Consider the following 21,031-nt stretch of genomic DNA (forward strand, 5'->3'; position numbering starts at 1 on the left):
CCTCAGGGTCCTATCCTGGGAAAACTCTCTTCTTTCCTAACCCTAACATACAAGACCCATCCATTTCCCCCAGAGAGCAAAGAACAGTTAGACCAGGTAGAGTCCAAATAGCGCCCCTTGATGTTGCTCTCGCCACCTCAGGAGAAACGCAACAATGCCCAGAGTTGAATGCTGCTTCTCCACCACAGGAGGTAGCACCAATGGAAGAGCTAGACCTGTCAGGGGAAGAAGATTACAATGGGGAACAGTTGGTGCTCAGTGGCTTAGATCATTCATCTCCACTAAACATTTTACAGTTCTCTGACACTCCAGATGAACTCACACAGGGCCTCTCACCCATATCTAGATTTCTGGCAGAGTACGATGATACGATCAGTTCAGATGCACCACAAGAAACAGCAATGGAGGCTGATGAATGTGAGGCAAGCACCTCACATTGCATTCCCCAAATAAGGTCCAAACAGACCTCATCTGCAGAAATCCCTGACAGCCCTGTAGCATGGCCTACCAGACACATAAATATGTGTAAAAAAATGGCAGATTGGGTTCTAACAATTGAGAAAAAATATGTGATAATTGGTGATTCCAATGTGTCCAGAGTCCCAGCCCTCAACTGTCCTGACCTACAGGTAGACAGTTACCTGGGGGCCAAACTGCAGCTCGCAACTAACCTGATTGAAAGGGCCACAATTAGAGTACAGTCTGAAAAGATCATCCTATCCTTTGGCTTCAATAACAGACATCAAAGGTACAGAATTGTGGCCATAACCGAACTGTAAAAAGCCCACAAAGCTGTCACTAAGAGACTGCCTAACACAGAAGTGTTCTTCCCACTGATCAATTTCACCAGGTCATTGCCACTGTACGAGCTAATCATGATTGATCACTTGAACACTCACATAAAGAAAAATACCAGTTGCATCCCTCCACTTCCCTCAGAACAATTCATGGTGGAAAGTGATGGGATACACTGGAGGGCCTCCACTGCCAAAGCCATGCTTCAACACTGGAAAACGCATTTAAACTGTTAATTCATGAGAGTCCAAAACAAGACCAGAATAAACTCATTGTGAACCTCTCAAAGAAATTCAAATTATCCAAAGAACAACGTGCGGTTTTACTTAAAGGCCTATCTTTTGTTCCCACACCCATGGGAGTTAAAACTCAAAAAATACAGCTACTAAAAGACATGCAGGCCTATCACCGCAGAATCAAACTAGAGACTTTCTTTGAGGGGAAAAATAATCAAAAACAAAAAATTCCCTTCACTGGAGCCTCAGACTGGACTCCAGCATTATCTAGTCTAGTCTGCCCAAACAAATAAAACAAATAATCAGAGCTGACAACTACGCATTTAGGGCACCTAAACTGGGGCCTTCAAACAATGGAAAACCTAACAAGGGCAGAAAGAAAAGCTCTGCTAGAATTACAAAGAAATAGGAACATCATCATAAAACCTGCTGATAAGGGGAATGCAACTGTTATTATGGATAAAAGTCAGTACATTTGGGAAGGACAGGGGGGGGGGGGGTGGCTGATGAAACGCATGTGGGCAGGCGTCGTCACCCTTGATGACCCTTGGCGAGCTTAGTGGTTTACCAGAGGCAGCGCACAGGCCCTAAGGGTCGTAGACACAGCTCGAGTTTCTCTTCATTGTCGCATAAATATTTAGCCTTTTACTAAAGATTTCCATGGAGGGAAACTTTTGCGAGTGACCTGTATTTTTGGGTATTCTGCTCACAGCAGAGCTACATCGAAATGTCAAGAGCAGAATCAATTTGGCCATCCGCCAACACGCTGCGGGAGGGCGTGCCACTGGTCATCGTCTGTATTTGCACTCTCTGCGTTTGCGCTGTCAGCACTTAGTGTTTATTTAGCCGGCATTGGAAGGCAGCGCTTTCTTGTACGTGACGGGATGCAAACTCTGGAAGGCTCTCTTTAGTGACGGGTCCAAACAAAGATCTCATCAGCTCCTCTAGCCCTATCGGCGACTCATGCACTTCGAGCCTTCTTAGCGACGGCACAAGTGGCTGACTGCGTTGGTGGTATAGTGGTCAGCATAGCTGCCTTCCAAGCAGTTGACCCGGGTTCGATTCCCGGCCAACGCATGTCCTTTGGCTCGGGCTGATGTCGAATCAGAACTCCTTCTGTGACCTGTGGCTTCTCCCTAAACTTTTAGATGGAACGTTCGGAAGCCGAAAAGAGCTAGCTTTCCCCGTCGGGGAATCGAACCCCAGTCTTCCGTATGACAGGCGGAGATACTTACCAATATACTAACGAGGAGCTGTGCATGCTGCCGTTTCTCCCCCAAACGATGCTACTGCACCGACATAACTAAACAATGCATGGCTTTTTCTGACGCTGACTCAGCCCTAGCACCGTCAAATTCCGGATGGACCCATCATTAGCTAAAGTCGCATAACATTAGGAACACTACCCGTTGCAGGGGTCATTGTTTGGTCTCTTTTTTTTAATTTTTTTTTTATTGCGCTTTAAACAAAAAGGATTGTGTCAATGAAACTGAACAACATTAATTAGGAACAGTGCGTCAATAAAGAAAAATGACAGTTAAAGGCATTTCATCATTGAAATCGGTGATGTCATCATTCAGCTAAGTTCAGTTTAAATAGTATCTGTGCAATAATTTGCAATCAAGTCAACCATATCGCTGTACTTGAAGTGTCCCCAGCTATGCCTGCCAGAGGCGACAGAGGCAAGGAACCAAAACTCGATCGGTGAAAAAATGGAGAAAAAACCCGGTGAGAAACCAGGCTCAGTCGGGGAGACAGATCTCCTTTGGTCAGAAGAAACCAGCAAATCAGCTCCAGGCTGCAGAAAAGTCAGACTGTGCAGAAGAATCATCTGTTTCCTGTGGTCTTGTCCTGGTGGTCATCTGAGACAAGGTCTTTACAGGGGATCTGTATCTGGGGCTCATCTAGTTGTCCCGGTCTCCGCTGTGTTTCAGGGCCATAGAGGTCCTTTCTAGGTGTTGATCAACCATCTTGTCTGGATACTGACTGGATCCGGGTGACTGAAGCGGCCCACTGATCTGGATACAGACTGGATCTGGTGGCTACGGTGACCTCGGAATAAGGGATTTCTTTAAAAGACTCTTTTATTCATATAAGATTTTCTCCAACTTTTCAGATGGAGGCATGAGAAAGAGATTGCCTTGATTGGGCTTGTGGTTATTGGTGGACCGAGGGGACTTTTGTGAGTTTTACTCCTCCCTTTTGGAGTGGGGGGGGGGCTGACGAAACGCATGTGGGCAGGCGTCGTCACCCTTGATGACCCTTGGCGAGCGTAGTGGTTTACCAGAGGCAGCGCACAGGCCCGAGGGGTCGTAGACAAAGCTCGAGTTTTTCTTCATTGTCGCATAAATCTTTTGCCTTTTACTAAAGATTTCCGTGGAGGGGAACTATTGCGAGTGACCTGTATTTTTGGGTGCTCTGCTCACAGCAGAGCTACATCGAAATGTCAAGAGCAGAATCAATTTGGCCGTCCGCCAACACGCTGCAGGAGGGCGTGCCACTGGTCATCGTCTGTCTTGCACTCTCTGCGTTTGCGCTGTCAGCACTTAGTGTTTATTTAGCTGGCACGGGAAGGCAGCACTTTCTTGTACGTGATGGGATACAAACTCTGGAAGGCTCCCTTTAGTGACGGGTCCAAACAAAGATCTCATCAGCTCCTCTAGCCCTATCGGCGACTCGTGCACTTCGAGCCTTCTTAGTGACGGCGCAAGTGGCTGACTGCTGACTGCGTTGGTGGTATAGTGGTGAGCATAGCTGCCTTCCAAGCACTTGACCTGGGTTTGATTCCCAGCCAACGCATGTCCTTTGGCTCGGGCTGAAGTCGAAGCAGAACTCCTTCTGTGACCTGTGGCTCCTCCCAAAACTTTTGGATGGATCGTTCGGAAGCCGAAAAGAGCTATCTCTCCCCGTCGGGGAATCGAACCCCGGTCTTCTGTGTGACAGGCGGAGATACTGTCCACTATAGTAACGAGGAGCTGCGCATGCTGCTGTTTCTCCCCCAACCGACGCTACTGCACCGACATAACTGAACAATGCATGGCTTTTTCTGACGCTGACACAGCCCTAGCACCGTCAAATTCTGGATTGACCCGTCATTAGCTAAAGTCGCATAACATTTGGAACACTTCCCGTTGCAGGGGTCATTGTTTGGACTCTTTTTTTTTTTTTTTTTTTTAAATTGCGCTTTAAACAAAAAGGATTGTGTCAATGCAACTGAACAACATTAATTAGGAACACAGTGCGTCAATAAAGCAAAATGACAGTTAAAGGCATTTTGTCATTGAAATCGGTGATGTCATCATTCAGCTAAGTTCAGTTTAAATAGTATCTGTGCAATAATTTGCAATCAAGTCAACGATATCGCTGTACATGAAGTGTCCCCAGCTATGCCTGCCAGAGGCGACAGAGGCAAGGAACCAAAACTCGATCTGTGAAAAAATGGAGAAAAAACCCGGTGAGAAACCAGGCTCAGTCGGGGAGACAGTTCTCCTCTGGTCAGAAGAAACCAGCAAATCAGCTCCAGGCTGCAGAAAAGTCAGACTGTGCAGAAGAATCATCTGTTTCCTGTGGTCTTGTCCTGGTGGTCATCTGAGACAAGGTCTTTACCGGGGATCTGTATCTGGGGCTCATCTAGTTGTCCCGGTCTCCGCTGTGTTTCAGGGCCATAGAGGTCCTTTCTAGGTGTTGATCAACCATCTTGTCTGGATACTGACTGGATCCGGGTGACTGAAGTGGCCCACTGATCTGGATACAGACTGGATCTGGTGGCTACGGTGACCTCGGAATAAGGGATTTCTTTAAAAGACTCTTTTATTCATATAAGATTTTCTCCAACTTTTCAGATGGAGGCATGAGAAAGAGATTGCCTTGATTGGGCTTGTGGTTATTGGTGGACCGAGGGGACTTTTGTGAGTTTTACTCATCCCTTTTGGAGTGGGGGGGGCTGACGAAACGCATGTGGGCAGGCGTCGTCACCCTTGATGACCCTTGGCGAGCGTAGTGGTTTACCAGAGGCAGCGCACAGGCCCGAGGGGTCGTAGACACAGCTCGAGTTTCTCTTCATTGTCGCATAAATCTTTCGCCTTTTACTAAAGATTTCCGTGGAGGGGAACTTTTGCGAGTGACCTGTATTTTTGGGTGCTCTGCTCACAGCAGAGCTACATCGAAATGTCAAGAGCAGAATCAATTTGGCCGTCCGCCAACATGCTGCAGGAGGGCGTGCCACTGGTCATCGTCTGTCTTGCACTCTCTGCGTTTGCGCTGTCAGCACTTAGTGTTTATTTAGCTGGCATGGGAAGGCAGCACTTTCTTGTACGTGATGGGATACAAACTCTGGAAGGCTCCCTTTAGTGACGGGTCCAAACAAAGATCTCATCAGCTCCTCTAGCCCTATCGGCGACTCGTGCACTTCGAGCCTTCTTAGCGACGGCGCAAGTGTCTGACTGCTGACTGCGTTGGTGGTATAGTGGTGAGCATAGCTGCCTTCCAAGCATTTGACCTGGGTTCGATTCCCGGCCAACGCATGTCCTTTGGCTCGGGCTGATGTCGAAGCAGAACTCCTTCTGTGACCTGTGGCTCCTCCCAAAACTTTTGGATCGGTCGTTCGGAAGCCGAAAAGAGCTAGCTCTTCCCGTCGGGGAATTGAACCCCGGTCTTCCGCGTGACAGGCGGAGATACTGTCCACTTTACTAACGAGGAGCTGCGCATGCTGCTGTTTCTCCCCCAACCTACGCTACTGCACCGACATAACTGAACAAAGCACGTCTTTTTCTGACGCTGACACAGCCCTAGCACCGTCAAATTCCGGATTGACCCATCATTAGCTAAAGTCGCATAACATTTGGAACACTACCCGTTGCAGGGGTCATTGTTTGGACTCTTTTTTTTTTTTTTTTTTTTTTAAATTGAGCTTTAAACAAAAAGGATTGTGTCAATGCAACTGAACAACATTAATTCACAGAGGTCAGTTAATTCTCAGCACATAGAGACTTTTTCACCTAGATATCACACTATAGAGACTGTGTCTGTTCCCCGAACTAGAAAAAACAAAAAACGTCCAAACCAAGTTAAGATTAACAATTTAATTGAGGTTCAACAAATAAAAAACAGAAGCAATATGGATAAACAAATGATAAAGCTTGGCCTATTGAATATCAGATCGCTTTCTACGAAAACACTTTTTGTAAATAATATGATCACTGATCATAATATAGATGTACTCTGTTTGACAGAAACCTGGCTAAAACCTGATGATTACATTATTTTAAATGAGTCCACCCCCCAAGATTACTGTTATAAACATGAGCCACGTCTAAAAGGCAAAGGTGGAGGTGTTGCTTCAATTTATAACAACATTTTCAGGATTTCTCAGATGGCAGGCTACAATTATAACTCGTTTGAAGTAATGGTGCTTCATATAACATTATATTAGAAACAAATGTTAATGATAAATCCCCTGTTATGTTTGTACTGGCTACTGTATACAGGCCACCAGGGCACCATACAGACTTTATTAAAGAGTTTGGTGATTTTACATCCGAGTTAGTTCTGGCTGCAGATAAAGTTTTAATAGTTGGTGATTTTAATATCCATGTTGATAATGAAAACGATGCATTGGGATCAGCATTTATAGACATTCTGAACTCTATTGGTGTTAGACAACACGTTTCAGGACCTACTCATTGTCGAAATCATACTCTAGATTTAATACTGTCACATGGAATTGATGTTAATGGTGTTGAAATTATTCAGCCAAGTGATGATATCTCAGATCATTATTTAGTTCTTTGCAAAATTCATATAGCCAAAATTGTAAATTCTACTTCTTGTTACAAGTATGAAAGAACCATCACTTCTAACACAAAATACTGCTTTTTAAGTTATCTTCCTGATGTATCCAAATTCCTTAGCATATCCAAAACCTCAGAACAACTTGATGATGTAACAGAAACTATGGACTCTCTCTTTTCTAGCACTTTAAATAAAGTTGCTCCTTTACGCTTAAGGAAGGTTAAGGAAAACAGTTTGACACCATGGTATAATGAGTATACGCGCACCCTAAAGAGAGCAGCCCGAAAAATGGAGCGCAGCTGGAGGAAAACAAAACTAGAGGTATTTCGTATTGCTTGGCGGGAAAGTAACATATCCTACAGAAAAGCATTCAAAACTGCTAGATCCGATTACTTTTCTTCTCTTTTAGAAGAAAACAAACATAACCCCAGGTATTTATTCAATACAGTGGCTAAATTAACGAAAAATAAAGCCTCAGCAAGTGTTGACATTTCCCAACACCATAGCAGTAATGACTTTATGAACTACTTTACTTCTAAAATCGATACTATTAGAGATAAAATTGCAACCATTCAGCCGTCAGCTACAGTATCACATCAGACAGTGCACTATAGACCCCCTGAGGAACAGTTCCACTCATTCTCTACCATATGAGAGGAAGAATTGTATAAACTTGTTAAATCATCTAAACCAACAACATGTATGTTAGACCCTATACCATCTAAGCTCCTAAAAGAGGTGCTTCCAGAAGTCATAGATCCTCTTCTGACTATTATTAATTCCTCATTGTCATTAGGATATGTCCCCAAAACCTTCAAACTGGCTGTTATTAAGCCTCTCATCAAAAAACCACAACTTGACCCCAAAGAACTAGTTAATTATAGACCAATCTCGAATCTCCGTTTTCTGTCCAAGATACTAGAAAAGGTGGTATCCACACAATTATATTCCTTCTTAGAGAAAAATGGTATATGTGAGGATTTCCAGTCAGGATTTAGACCGTATCATAGTACTGAGACTGCTCTTCTTAGAGTTACAAATGATCTGCTCTTATCATCTGATCGTGGGTGTATCTCTCTATTAGTTTTATTGGATCTTAGTGCTGTGTTTGACACAATTGACCACAACATTCTTTTGCATAGACTTGAACACTTTGTTGGCATCAGTGGAAGTGCATTAGCATGGTTTAAATCGTACTTATATGACTGCCATCAGTTCGTAGCAGTGAATGAAGATGTATCCTATCGATCACAAGTGCAGTATGGAGTACCTCAAGGCTCAGTACTAGGGCCGCTACTCTTCACGCTTTATATGTTACCCTTGGGAGATATCATCAGGAAACGTTAGCTTTCACTGTTATGCTGATGATACTCAGCTCTATATTTCTTCGCAGCCCGGTGAAACACACCAATTTGAAAAACTAATGGATTGCATAGTCGATATAAAAAACTGGATGACGAGTAATTTCTTACTGCTAAATTCTGAAAAAACAGAGGTGTTAATTATAGGACCTAAAAACTCTGCTTGTAATAACCTAGAACACTGTCTAAGACTTGATGGTTGCTCTGTCAATTCTTCGTCATCAGTTAGGAACCTAGGTGTGCTATTTGATCGCAATCTTTCCTTAGAAAGCCACGTTTCTAGCATTTGTAAAACTGCATTTTTCCATCTCAAAAATATATCTAAATTACGGCCTATGCTCTCAATGTCAAATGCAGAAATGTTAATCCATGCATTTATGACCTCAAGGTTAGATTATTGTAATGCTTTATTGGGTGGTTGTTCTGCACGCTTAGTAAACAAACTACAGCTAGTCCAAAATGCAGCAGCAAGAGTTCTTACTAGAACCAGGAAGTATGACCATATTAGCCTGGTCCTGTCAACACTGCACTGGCTCCCTATCAAGCATCGCATAGATTTTAAAATATTGCTTATTACTTATAGAGCCCTGAATGGTTTAGCACCTCAGTATTTGAATGAGCTCCTTTTAAATTATAATCCTCTACGTCCGCTACGTTCTCAAAACTCAGGCAATTTGATAATACCTAGAATATCAAAATCAACTGCAGGCGGCAGATCCTTTTCCTATTTGGCGCCCAAACTCTGGAATAACCTAGGCGCCCAAACTCTGGAATAACCTACCTAACATTGTTCGGGAGGCAGACACACTCTTGCAGTTTAAATCTAGATTAAAGACCCATCTCTTTAACCTGGCATACACATAACATAGTAATATGCTTTTATTATCCAAATCCGTTAAAGGATTTTTAGGCTGCATTAATTAGGTAAACCGGAACCGGAAACACTTCCCATAACACCCTATGTACTTGCTACATCATTAGAAGAATGCCATCTACGCTAATATTTGTCTGTTTCTCTCTTGTTCCGAGGTCACCAGATCCAGTCTGTATCCAGATCAGAGGGTCACTGCAGTCACCCGGATCCAGTACGTATCCAGACCAGATGCTGGATCAGCACCTAGAAAGGACCTCTACATCCCTGAAAGTGAAGTGACATTCAGCCAAGTATGGTGACCCATACCCAGAATTTGTGCTCTGCATTTAACCCATCCGAAATGCACACACACAGAGCAGTGAACACACACACACACTGTGAGCAGCCATTTATGCTGCGGCGCCCGGGGAGCAGTTGGGGGTTCGATGCCTTGCTCAAGGGCACCTAAGTCGTGGTATTGAAGGTGGAGAGAGAGCTGTACATGCACTCCCCCCACCCACAGTTCCTGCCGGCCCGACTCGAACTCACAACCTTTTGATTGGGAGTCCGACTCTCTAACCATTAGGCCACGACTTCCCTGGAGACCAGGACAACTAGAGCCCCAGATACAGATCCCCTGTAAAGACCTTGTCTCAGAGGAGCACCAGGACAAGACCACCGGAAACAGATGATTCTTCTGCACAATCTGACTTTGCTGCAGCCTGGAATTGAACTACTGGTTTCGTCTGGTCAGAGGAAAACTGGCCCCCCAACTGAGCCTGGTTTCTCCCAAGGTTTTTTTCTCCATTCTGTCACCGATGGAGTTTCGGTTCCTTGCCGCTGTCGCCTCTGGCTTGCTTAGTTGGGGACACTTCATCTACAGCGATATCGTTGACTTGATTGCAAATAAATGCACAGACACTATTTAACTGAACAGAGATGACATAACTGAATCCAATGATGAACTGCCTTTAACTATCATTTTTGCATTATTGACACTGTTTTCCTAATGAATGTTGTTCAGTTGCTTTGACGCAATGTATTTTGTTTAAAGCGCTATATAAATAAAGGTGACTTTGACTTTGACTTTGACTTAATTAGGAACACAGTGCGTCAATAAAGCAAAATGACAGTTAAAGGCATTTCGTCATTGAAATCAGTGATGTCATCATTCAGCTAAGTTCAGTTTAAATAGTATCTGTGCAATAATTTGCAATCAAGTCAACGATATCTCTGTACATGAATAGTCCCCAGCTATGCCTGCCAGAGGCGACAGAGGCAAGGAACCAAAACTCGATCTGTGAAAAAATGGAGAAAAAACCCGGTGAGAAACAAGGCTCAGTCGGGGAGACAGTTCTCCTCTGGTCAGAAGAAACCAGCAAATCAGCTCCAGGCTGCAGAAAAGTCAGACTGTGCAGAAGAATCATCTGTTTCCTGTGGTCTTGTCCTGGTGGTCGTCTGAGACAAGGTCTTTACTGGGGATCTGTATCTGGGGCTCATCTAGTTGTCCCGGTCTCCGCTGTGTTTCAGGGCCATAGAGGTCCTTTCTAGGTGTTGATCCACCATCTTGTCTGGATACTGACTGGATCCGGGTGACTGAAGCGGCCCACTGATCTGGATACAGACTGGATCTGGTGGCTACGTTGACCTCGGAATAAGGGATTTCTTTAAAAGACTCTTTTATTCATATAAGATTTTCTCCAACTTTTCAGATGGAGGCATGAGAAAGAGATTGCCTTGATTGGGCTTGTGGTTATTGGTGGACCGAGGGGACTTTTGTGAGTTTTACTCCTCCCTTTTGGAGTGGGGGGGGGCTGACGAAACGCATGTGGGCAGGCGTCGTCACCCTTGATGACCCTTGGCGAGCGTAGTGGTTTACCAGAGGCAGCGCACAGGCCTGTGGGGTCGTAGACACAGCTTGAGTTTCTCTTCATTGTCGCATAAATCTTTCGCCTTTTACTAAAGATTTCCGTGGAGGGGAACTTTTGCGAGTGACCGGTATTTTTGGGTGCTCTGCTCACAGCAGAGCTACATCAAAATGCCAAGAGCAGAATCAATTTGGCCGTCTGCCAACACGCTGCAGGAGGGCGTGCCACTGGTCATCGTCTGTATTTGCACTCTCTGCGTTTGTGCTGTCAGCACTTAGTGTTTATTTAGCTGGCATGGGAAGGCAGCACTTTCTTGTACGTGATGGGATGCAAACTCTGGAAGGCTCCATTTAGTGACGGGTCCAAACAAAGATCTCATCAGCTCCTCTAGACCTATCGGCGACTCGTGCACTTCGAGCCTTCTTAACGACGGCGCAAGTGGCTGACTGCTGACTGCGTTGGTGGTATAGTGGTGAGCATAGCTGCCTTCCAAGCACTTGACCTGGGTTCGATTCCCGGCCAACGCATGTCCTTTGGCTCGGGCTGATGTCGAAGCAGAACTCCTTCTGTGACCTGTGGCTCCTCCCAAAACTTTTGGATGGATCGTTCGGAAGCCGAAAAGAGCTAGCTCTCCACGTCGGGGAATCGAACCCCAGTCTTCCGCGTGACAGGCGGAGATACTGTCCACTATACTAACGAGGAGCTGCGCATGCTGCTGTTTCTCCCCCAACCGACGCTACTGCACCGACATAACTGAACAATGCATGGCTTTTTCTGACGCTGACACAGCCCTAGCACCGTCAAATTCCGGATTGACCCATCATTAGCTAAAGTCGCATAACATTTGGAACACTTCCCGTTGCAGGGGTCATTGTTTGGACTCTTTTTTTTTTTTTTTTTTTTTTTTTAAATTGCGCTTTAAACAAAAAGGATTGTGTCAATGCAACTGAACAACATTAACTAGGAACACAGTGCGTCAATAAAGCAAAATGACAGTTAAAGGCATTTCGTCATTGAAATCGGTGATGTCATCATTCAGCTAAGTTTAGTTTAAATAGTATCTGTGCAATAATTTGCAATCAAGTCAACGATATCGCTGTACATGAAGTGTCCCCAGCTATGCCTGCCAGAGGCGACAGAGGCAAGGAACCAAAACTCGATCTGTTAAAAAATGGATAAAAAACCCGGTGAGAAACCAGGCTCAGTCGGGGAGACAGTTCTCCTCTGGTCAGAAGAAACCAGCAAATCAGCTCCAGGCTGCAGAAAAGTCAGACTGTGCAGAAGAATCATCTGTTTCATGTGGTCTTGTCCTGGTGGTCGTCTGAGACAAGGTCTTTACAGGGGATCTGTATCTGGGGCTCATCTAGTTGTCCCGGTCTCCGCTGTGTTTCAGGGCCATAGAGGTCCTTTCTAGGTGTTGATCCACCATCTTGTCTGGATACTGACTGGATCCGGGTGACTGAAGCGGCCCACTGATCTGGATACAAACTGGATCTGGTGGCTACGGTGACCTCGGAATAAGGGATTTCTTTAAAAGACTCTTTTATTCATATAAGATTTTCTCCAACTTTTCAGATGGAGGCATGAGAAAGAGATTGCCTTGATTGGGCTTTGCTGTTATTGGTGGACCGAGGGGACTTTTGTGAGTTTTACTCCTCCCTTTTGGAGTGGGGGGGGTGACGAAACGCATATGGGCAGGCGTCGTCACCCTTGATGACCCTTGGCGAGCGTAGTGGTTTACCAGAGGCAGCGCACAGGCCCGAGGGGTCGTAGACACAGCTCGAGTTTCTCTTCATTGTCGCATAAATCTTTCGCCTTTTACTAAAGATTTCCGTGGAGGGGAACTTTTGCGAGTGACCTGTATTTTTGGGTGCTCTGCTCACAGCAGAGCTACATCGAAATGTCAAGAGCAGAATCAATTTGGCCATCCGCCAACACGCTGCAGGAGGGCGTGCCACTGGTCATCGTCTGTATTTGCACTCTCTGCGTTTGCGCTGTCAGCACTTAGTGTTTATTTAGCTGGCATGGGAAGGCAGCACTTTCTTGTACGTGATGGGATGCAAACTCTGGAAGGCTTCCTTTAGTGATGGGTCCAAACAAAGATCTCATCAGCTCCTCTAGCCCTATCGGCGACTCGTGCACTTCGAGCGATGGCGCAAGTGGCTGACTGCTGACTGTGTTGGTGGTATAGTGGTGAGCATAGCTGCCTTCCAAGCACTTGACCTGGGTTCAATTCCCGGCCAACGCATGTCCTTTGGCTCGGAGCTGATGTCGAAGCAGAACTCCTTCTGTGACCTGTGGCTCCTCCCAAAACTTTTTTAGATGGATCGTTCGGAAGCCAAAAAGAGCTAGCTCTCCCCGTCGGGGAATCGAATCCCGGGCTTCCTCGTGACAGGCGGAGATACTGTCCACTATACTAACGAGGTGCTGTGCATGCTGCTGTTTCTCCCCCAACCGACGCTACTGCACCGACATAACTGAACAATGCATGGCTTTTTCTGACGCTGACACAGCCTTAGCACCGTCAAATTCCGGATTGACTGCGTACGAAAGGGAGACCGCACACGAGGCAACAACGACAGAAAATGGCAGGTGCGGGAGCAGCAGTGGAAGCAACTGGCCTCGACTACAACTCCAGGTTTGATGGTCTCGAGTCCAAACTCAACAAGCTACTGCAAGTCAATACCTCTACTAACACACTGCTTGATTCCGCGGTGAAGAGGATTGAGGCTTTCGAAAACCGATTTGAGAACGCGATGGCTGAGGTGCATGATTACGGTGTTTTGGTGGAGGCGCAGGTGAGCCGCACAGGTGCGCTTGAAAAGAATCTACAAGATGCTTTGGATTGTATTGACCAACTGGAAAATAGGCATCGTCAGAACAACCTGCGCTTGCTGAATGTTTTGGAAGGTAGTGAAAAGGATTTGCCCATGTCCGCTTTCTTGATTAAAACTTTCAAGGATAAGTGGAAGCTGGAGCTTAAAGAAGAGGACTTTGAGAGGGCACATTGCGTTGGGGCCAAGAGAGATGACACCAGGTATCCGCGCGCTATCATTTTCAAGCTGCACCACTATCAGAAGAAGTTGTATATTTGGAAAGGAACCCGCAAGCAAATAGAGGGTTGCAACTTCAAAGTAGTGCCTGACATGTCTGCGGCGGTGCGGGAGAAAAGGAAGGCGTTCTGGCCTCTGAGAGAACAGCTACATCAGATCAACATTAAGACTTTTCTAAAATTCCCAGCGACGTTGTATGTGGAGGATGGAGACCTCGTAAATACTTTTACCTCACCGGAGAAAGCTAGATTGGAACTAAAAAAGAAGTACCTAGGTATAAAATGACCTGATCTTGCAGAACCTGGTAAGAGCATTTACTCTTAAATCACCGTTGAAGAAATGAGACTGGACTTAAAGATATTAAATTTGAATATAAAGAATATGACCTAATTGTACAGTTGGATGGGAAAGTGGTTGTTTAATTATTTCTTTTCTAATATTTTTTGTTTTTGTTTTTTTTTTGTTTTTTTTGTCTGAGGAAATATGGGATATTGGCAAAGGTTTATGTAAAGCAGAATTGCTACAATTATATTTAATTTGGTTGTACATTTTCTTTACTAGTCTTTTTTTTTTAATTTTTTTTTTTTTTTAATTTTTTTTTTTTTTTTTTTTTTTTTGGTTGGTTTTTGTTTGTTATTATTATTTTTTTAAGGGGGGGGGGGGTGGTATTATTTGAACTATTTGGAAGTCACTGTTTCTACGCCAGATGTAGTTGGGAGTTTAAGCTCTAACAAAGCATGTTTCCTGGGAAGGAAGGGAGGGGGGAAGGATAGGGTATATGTTATTTGTTTATATGTTACATGCTGGTATGGATGGATGAATGTTTGTTTGAACTCTTTAGGTGCTTCCTACTACTTTTGAACAAAGTTATTCAACAGATGGGGTTGGGCTATGCAATTTGGCCTATATCACTCCATTTACATATAAAAAATAAAAACAAAATTATATAAACTAGTAGTTAAGATCAAATAAAAATGCATATAAGGAGTATAAAAGATATGTTAAACACATTTAAAGTAGTAACTTGGAATGTAAATGGATTACAGGAGGGTTCAAAAAAACACAAAGTTATTTATCATTTGGAAAAAATGTCCGCTGACATAGTTTTTCTCCAAGAACTCCATTTTAAAGCCGGTCAAATAGAGTACTTGAAAAGAAGATGGGTGGGGGAGGCTTTTGAGGCAGTATATACATCCAGAAGTAGAGGAGTTGGGATACTGATTAATAAGAGAATACCCTTTAAACTAGTGTCACAGTATTCAGATCCGTATGGTCGATATCTTATAATCAAATGTGAATTATTTGGGGAATTTCATACGCTCTTGAGCATTTATAGGCCTCCGGCCTCAAATATGGCCCTTTTAAAAGATATTCAAACAAGATTGGATAGTTCACAAACAGGTCGGATAATTATGGGAGGAGACCTAAATAGCATTTTTAGTGTTTGTGACAGTACAACAAAAACTAGGAAGGCCAATGTTCCAAAACATTTACAGAAATTTCTTTCTGTCAATGCTCTTCAAGATATATGGAGGACCTTACATCCAAACTCAAAAGATTACACTTATTATTCAAGTCCTCAGAATAGTTATAGTAGATTGGATTATCTTTTTGTGTTTCAAGAGGGAATTAATAATTGTATATCATGTGAAATTGACAATATTATAATATCTGATCATGCTTCAGTTGTCTGCACCATGACTCCGAAGGAAAACACTTTACATCATAGAATTTGGAGAATGAATAGGAAATATTTAATGGATATGGAATTTGTTGCCTATGTAAAAGAACAAATTAATATTTTTATTTTAACTAATGTGCAGCAACCTCATCATCAAGATAAGCCAAATATCTGTATTATATGGGACTCCTTTAAAGCATATATAAGGGGGGTAATGATAGCCTTCGCAGCAAAAAGGAAAGCTAGTTTTGAGCAGAATATGGCTAAAATAAAACAGGACATTAATTTAATGGAAATACAACTTAAAAATGGAGACCAAACAAAAAAAAAGTAAATTGCAAGAAAAGAAAATAGAAATGGATACTATGCTGATGGATAAAGTTAAAGACTTTAGACATAATTCGAATAAGCTTAATTATATTTCAGCTAATAAATCGGGTAAACACCTGGCATCATTGGTCAAAAGGGTTGCAAAGACTCAGTCTATATCTTTAAAAGAGGAAGAATCGGATGAGGTTATTACAAACAATGCTATTATTAATAAAAGATTTAAGCAATTTTATGAACATTTGTATACAGCAGAGGTTAAAGATGACTCAGATTCCTTCCTTAAATCAGTCAAATTACAGTGCTTATCAGATCATCAAAAGGAAGATATACGGAAAGTCTTTGCAACCTCTGAGATTGAAGCTGCAATTAAGGCATTTCCGGAAAAAAAGGCCCCAGGAATAGATGGCCTCCCTATCGAGTTTTACTCAACATTTTGGCCAAATATTAGATCTTTGTTCATGGAGGTTGTGAATTCATTTGTTAATCAACAAAAGTTGCCAGAAACTATGTATCTTTCAACTATTTCTGTGATACCAAAACCAGGTCGTGAATGTAATAAGCCTTCTGATTTTAGGCCTATTAGTTTAATCAATTGTGATAAGAAAATCATAACAAAAGTAATGAATAATAGATTGGCATTAATTTTACCTAGCATTATCCACCATAATCAAACTGGGTTTATTCCTAATAGGGATCTTAGAACTAATGTTAGAACATGTATATCCTTAACACAATATGCAAAAAAACATAATATAGATTTGACTTTGATGGCGGTTGATGCTGAAAAAGCATTCGATCGCCTTGAATGGTCATATTTGTATAAAGTGCTTGAAACATTTGAATTCCCAGTAGAATTTATTAATATGGTAGAAACAGTGTATAGAGCCCCCAAAGCACAAGTCTACACCAATGGCGTTCTTTCTGAGGCATTTTCTTTAAGCCGAGGTACTGCTCAAGGCTGTCCATTATCTCCAGCGCTGTTCGCGATGGCTATTGAACCCTTGGCTGAGAAAATAAGACAGACAGATAACATAACGGGTATTACTATAGGCAAAAATGAATATAAATTAAGCTTATTTGCGGATGATTTGTTGTTGTATCTAAGTGATGTGGATATTTCAATTCCGAGTGTAATTAATATAATGAGTCAATTTTCAAAAATTTCAGGTTATAAAATTAACAGTGGCAAAACCGAAATTTTGACTTTTGGCCAAAAACCAATAAACCCAGAAGTATTTAAACAATTTAAAGTACAAAGCTGTAAAATTAAATATTTAGGTTGTTATATCAGTGCAAATAAAAAGCAATTGTATAAGAGTAATTTTTTAACACTGAAAAATAATCTAAAACATAATCTCAATAACTATAGTGATCTCAAGCTGAACTTAATTGGTAGAATAAACTTGGTAAAGATGATTTGGCTTTCTAAGTTTATTTATTTGTTTCAATGTATCCCACTGACACCACCAAAAACCTTTTTTAAGGAAATAAATTCCATAATTACATCTTTCATTTGGGCTGGAAAAACCCCCAGAATAAAAAGAACTCTATTGTTTTGCTCTAAACGGGAAGGAGGGTTAAACCTCCCTAATATGGAATTGTATCAGATAGCAGCTCAGATGTTTTATATTGATCGTATTATTAATAATACTAATGAAGACCCATGGCTGGTTATCGAAAATCATCAACTACAACCAAATAGTTTACTATCCATCTTGTTCTCCAAGAAAAAAGTAAAGACTGATAACTTTGTTGTCAATAGTACATTAAATATGTGGAAAAAAACGAAGCAGATTTTAGGGATGGAGATCGGCACTCCAACACATATTAAGATTTGGAACAATCCGTCTGTTAGAATTCAAGGTACTAAATTAATGTGGAAAACTTGGATGAATGGAGGTATCGAAACATTATCAGATAATATTTGCTTAAATAATATATCCTCATTTGATACACTGAAAGATAAATTTAAATTAAAAGATTCAGAGATATTTAAATATATGCAGTTAAAAATCTGGGTCAAAGAGAACTGTGATATAGTGAATGATGTTCCTGAAAAGATAAAGACCCTTTGGGAAGAAAGTAAGAAAAAGAAAAAATGTATAAGTGTTATGTATGATTATCTCAATAATGTCGTAATCAATTGTAATCTGCTAAGCAAGATATATGAAGGATGGGATAGAGATATAAAGGACTTCAATGCTAAAACAAAATGGAAGGAGTGCTTGAATTTAACATATAAAGTCACATCCAACGAAAATCTTAGATTGATTCAATATAAGCTAATGACTAGAATTTATTATAGTAGGGACAGAATTCATAAGTTTGATGCATCTCCCCCCCCCCACCTGCTTAAAATGCGGTAGTAGTGATTATCTCACTCATTCATTTTGGTACTGTGAAAAAATAAAGAAAACCTGGTTTGATATTGAGAGATGGCTCTCTAACATCTGTAAGCAGAGATTTGTATTTACACCAGAAGCTTGTTTACTTCAAAATGTAACAAAAATGAAATATCCTATGGGATGGCAGTTAATATTCTCCTCTTTAGTCTATAAGAAACTGTTGTTACAAAATTGGAAAAACACAGATACCCCAGGTTTGGATAAATGGAAAAATGTAATGAAATATTATCTAAACATCGAGAAAACTCTGTCAGTGGACAAAAATAAACAAAAACAGTTTAATTCAGTGTGGAAACCAATATTTGATGCCCTGTAATTAGCCCAAAGCTACCTTAATTTATTTTGTATTTTATTTTTATTTGTTTGTAAATTTAACATGGCAATGTTAAGTTATTTTTTTCTTTTTTTTTCTCTCTCTCTCAACAGTTCACCCAAGGAGCACCACCAGTGTAATTTGTGTGTGTGTGTGTGTGTGTGTGTGTGTGTAAATGAGACATCATTATTATTATTGTTATTACTTTGGTTTGTTAGCTTGTTTTGTTTATGTTTGTTCTAATTTTTTTAAAAAGGGAGGGGGGAAGAGGGAAATAAAAGTGCTGTATGTATAAAGTGAAGGGGAATGTTTATTGTGAATTATTTTATTTATTTATTTATTTATTTATTTAATTTTTTTTTTTATTCCCCCCCTATTGCACAGAGGATATTGTTTAGTATTGGTTAATACTTGGATAGACTTGGATGGAAAACCAGGTTGACAAGGTTGTTTATTGTTTTGTCTCTTTGTCTTTCTTTGCTCATGCATAACAAAAACAATTATAAAAAAAAAAAAAAAAAAAAAAAAAAATTCCATATTGACCCATAATTAGCTAAAGTCGCATAATATTTGGAACACTACCCGTTGCAGGGGTCATTGTTTGGACTCTTTTTTTTTTTTAAATTGCGCTTTAAACAAAAAGGATTGTGTCAATGCAACTGAACAACATTAATTAGGAACACAGTGCGTCAATAAAGCAAAATGACAGTTAAAGGCATTTCGTCATTGAAATCGGTGATGTCATCATTCAGCTAAGTTCAGTTTAAATAGTATCTGTGCAATAGTTTGCAATCAAGTCAACGATATCGCTGTACATGAAGTGTCCCCAGCTATGCCTGCCAGAGGCCACAGAGGCAAGGAACCAAAACTCGATCGGTGAAAAAATGGAGAAAAAACCCGGTGAGAAACCAGGCTCAGTCGGGGAGACAGTTCTCCTCTGGTCAGAAGAAACCAGCAAATCAGCTCCAGGCTGCAGAAAAGTCAGACTGTGCAGAAGAATCATCTGTTTCCTGTGGTCTTGTCCTGGTGGTCGTCTGAGACAAGGACTTTACAGGGGATCTGTATCTGGGGCTCATCTAGTTGTCCCGGTCTCCGCTGTGTTTCAGGGCCATAGAGGTCCTTTCTAGGTGTTGATCCACCATCTTGTCTGGATACTGACTGGATCCGGGTGACTGAAGAGGCCCACTGATCTGGATACAGATTGGATCTGGTGGCTACGGTGACCTCGGAATAAGGGATTTCTTTAAAAGACTCTTTTATTCATATAAGATTTTCTCCAACTTTTCAGATGGAGGCATGAGAAAGAGATTGCCTTGATTGGGCTTGTGGTTATTGGTGGGCCGAGGGCAGAGCTACATCGAAATGCAATAGCAGAATCAATTTGGCCGTCCGCCAACACGCTGCAGGAGGGCGTGCCACTGGTCATCGTCTGTATTTGCACTCTCTGTGTTTGCGCTGTCAGCACTTAGTGTTTATTTAGCTGGCATGGGAAGGCAGCACTTTCTTGTACGTGATGGGATGCAAACTCTGGAAGGCTCCATTTAGTGACGGGTCCAAACAAAGATCTCATCAGCTCCTCTAGCCCTATCTGCGACTCGTGCACTTCGAGCCTTCTTAGCGACGGCGCAAGTGGCTGACTGCTGACTGCGTTGGTGGTATAGTGGTGAGAATAGCTGCCTTCCAAGCACTTGACCTGGGATCGATTCCCGGCCAACGCATGTCCTTTGGCTCGGGCTGATGTCGAAGCAGAACTCCTTCTGTGACCTGTGGCTCCTCCCAAAACTTTTGGATGGATCGTTCGGAAGCCGAAAAGAGCTAGCTCTCCCCGTCGGGGAATCGAACCCCGGTTTTCCGCGTGACAGGCGGAGATACTGTCCACTATACTAACGAGGAGCTGCGCATGCTGCTGTTTCTCCCCCAAACGATGCTACTGCACCGACATAACTGAACAACGCATGGCCTTTTCTGACGCTGACACAGCCTTAGCACCGTCAAATTCCGGATTGACCCATCATTAGCTAAAGTCGCATAACATTTGGAACACTACCCGTTGCAGGGGTCATTGTTTGGACTCTTTTTTTTTTTTTTAATTGCGCTTTAAACAAAAAGGATTGTGTCAATGCAACCGAACAACATTAATTAGGAACACAGTGCGTCAATAAAGCAAAATGACAGTTTAAAGGCGTTTCGTCATTGAAATCGGTGATGTCATCATTCAGCTAAGTTCAGTTTAAATAGTATCTGTGCAATAATTTGCAATCAAGTCAACGATATCGCTGTACATGAAGTGTCCCCAGCTATGCCTGCCAGAGGCGACAGAGGCAAGGAACCAAAACTCGATCGGTG

At 42.3% G+C, this 21,031-nt stretch overlaps 7 non-coding genes across 7 annotated transcripts; 6 read left to right on the top strand and 1 right to left on the bottom strand.

Moving 5' to 3' along the window:
- Positions 1–1,635: 1,635 nt before the first annotated feature.
- LOC132146121 (U5 spliceosomal RNA) lies at positions 1,636–1,750 on the top strand. Its single transcript, XR_009434865.1, has one exon. It is a non-coding gene; the product is annotated as a U5 spliceosomal RNA (small nuclear RNA).
- A 286-nt stretch (positions 1,751–2,036) lies between these two features.
- On the top strand, positions 2,037–2,108 carry trnag-ucc (transfer RNA glycine (anticodon UCC)). The gene has a single exon. It is a non-coding gene; the product is annotated as a tRNA-Gly (tRNA).
- Positions 2,109–3,350: 1,242 nt separating this feature from the next.
- On the top strand, positions 3,351–3,466 carry LOC132145867 (U5 spliceosomal RNA). The gene has a single exon (XR_009434628.1). It is a non-coding gene; the product is annotated as a U5 spliceosomal RNA (small nuclear RNA).
- Positions 3,467–5,075: 1,609 nt separating this feature from the next.
- On the top strand, positions 5,076–5,190 carry LOC132145825 (U5 spliceosomal RNA). The gene has a single exon (XR_009434589.1). It is a non-coding gene; the product is annotated as a U5 spliceosomal RNA (small nuclear RNA).
- Positions 5,191–10,950: 5,760 nt separating this feature from the next.
- LOC132145934 (U5 spliceosomal RNA) lies at positions 10,951–11,065 on the top strand. Its single transcript, XR_009434693.1, has one exon. It is a non-coding gene; the product is annotated as a U5 spliceosomal RNA (small nuclear RNA).
- A 1,615-nt stretch (positions 11,066–12,680) lies between these two features.
- On the top strand, positions 12,681–12,795 carry LOC132145826 (U5 spliceosomal RNA). The gene has a single exon (XR_009434590.1). It is a non-coding gene; the product is annotated as a U5 spliceosomal RNA (small nuclear RNA).
- Positions 12,796–20,506: 7,711 nt separating this feature from the next.
- Positions 20,507–20,578, bottom strand: trnad-guc (transfer RNA aspartic acid (anticodon GUC)). Its single transcript has one exon. It is a non-coding gene; the product is annotated as a tRNA-Asp (tRNA).
- Between the last annotated feature and the right edge of the window lie 453 nt (positions 20,579–21,031).

This window comes from Carassius carassius, chromosome 8, assembly GCF_963082965.1.
Source record: "Carassius carassius chromosome 8, fCarCar2.1, whole genome shotgun sequence".
In the NCBI taxonomy this organism is placed as follows: domain Eukaryota; kingdom Metazoa; phylum Chordata; class Actinopteri; order Cypriniformes; family Cyprinidae; genus Carassius; species Carassius carassius.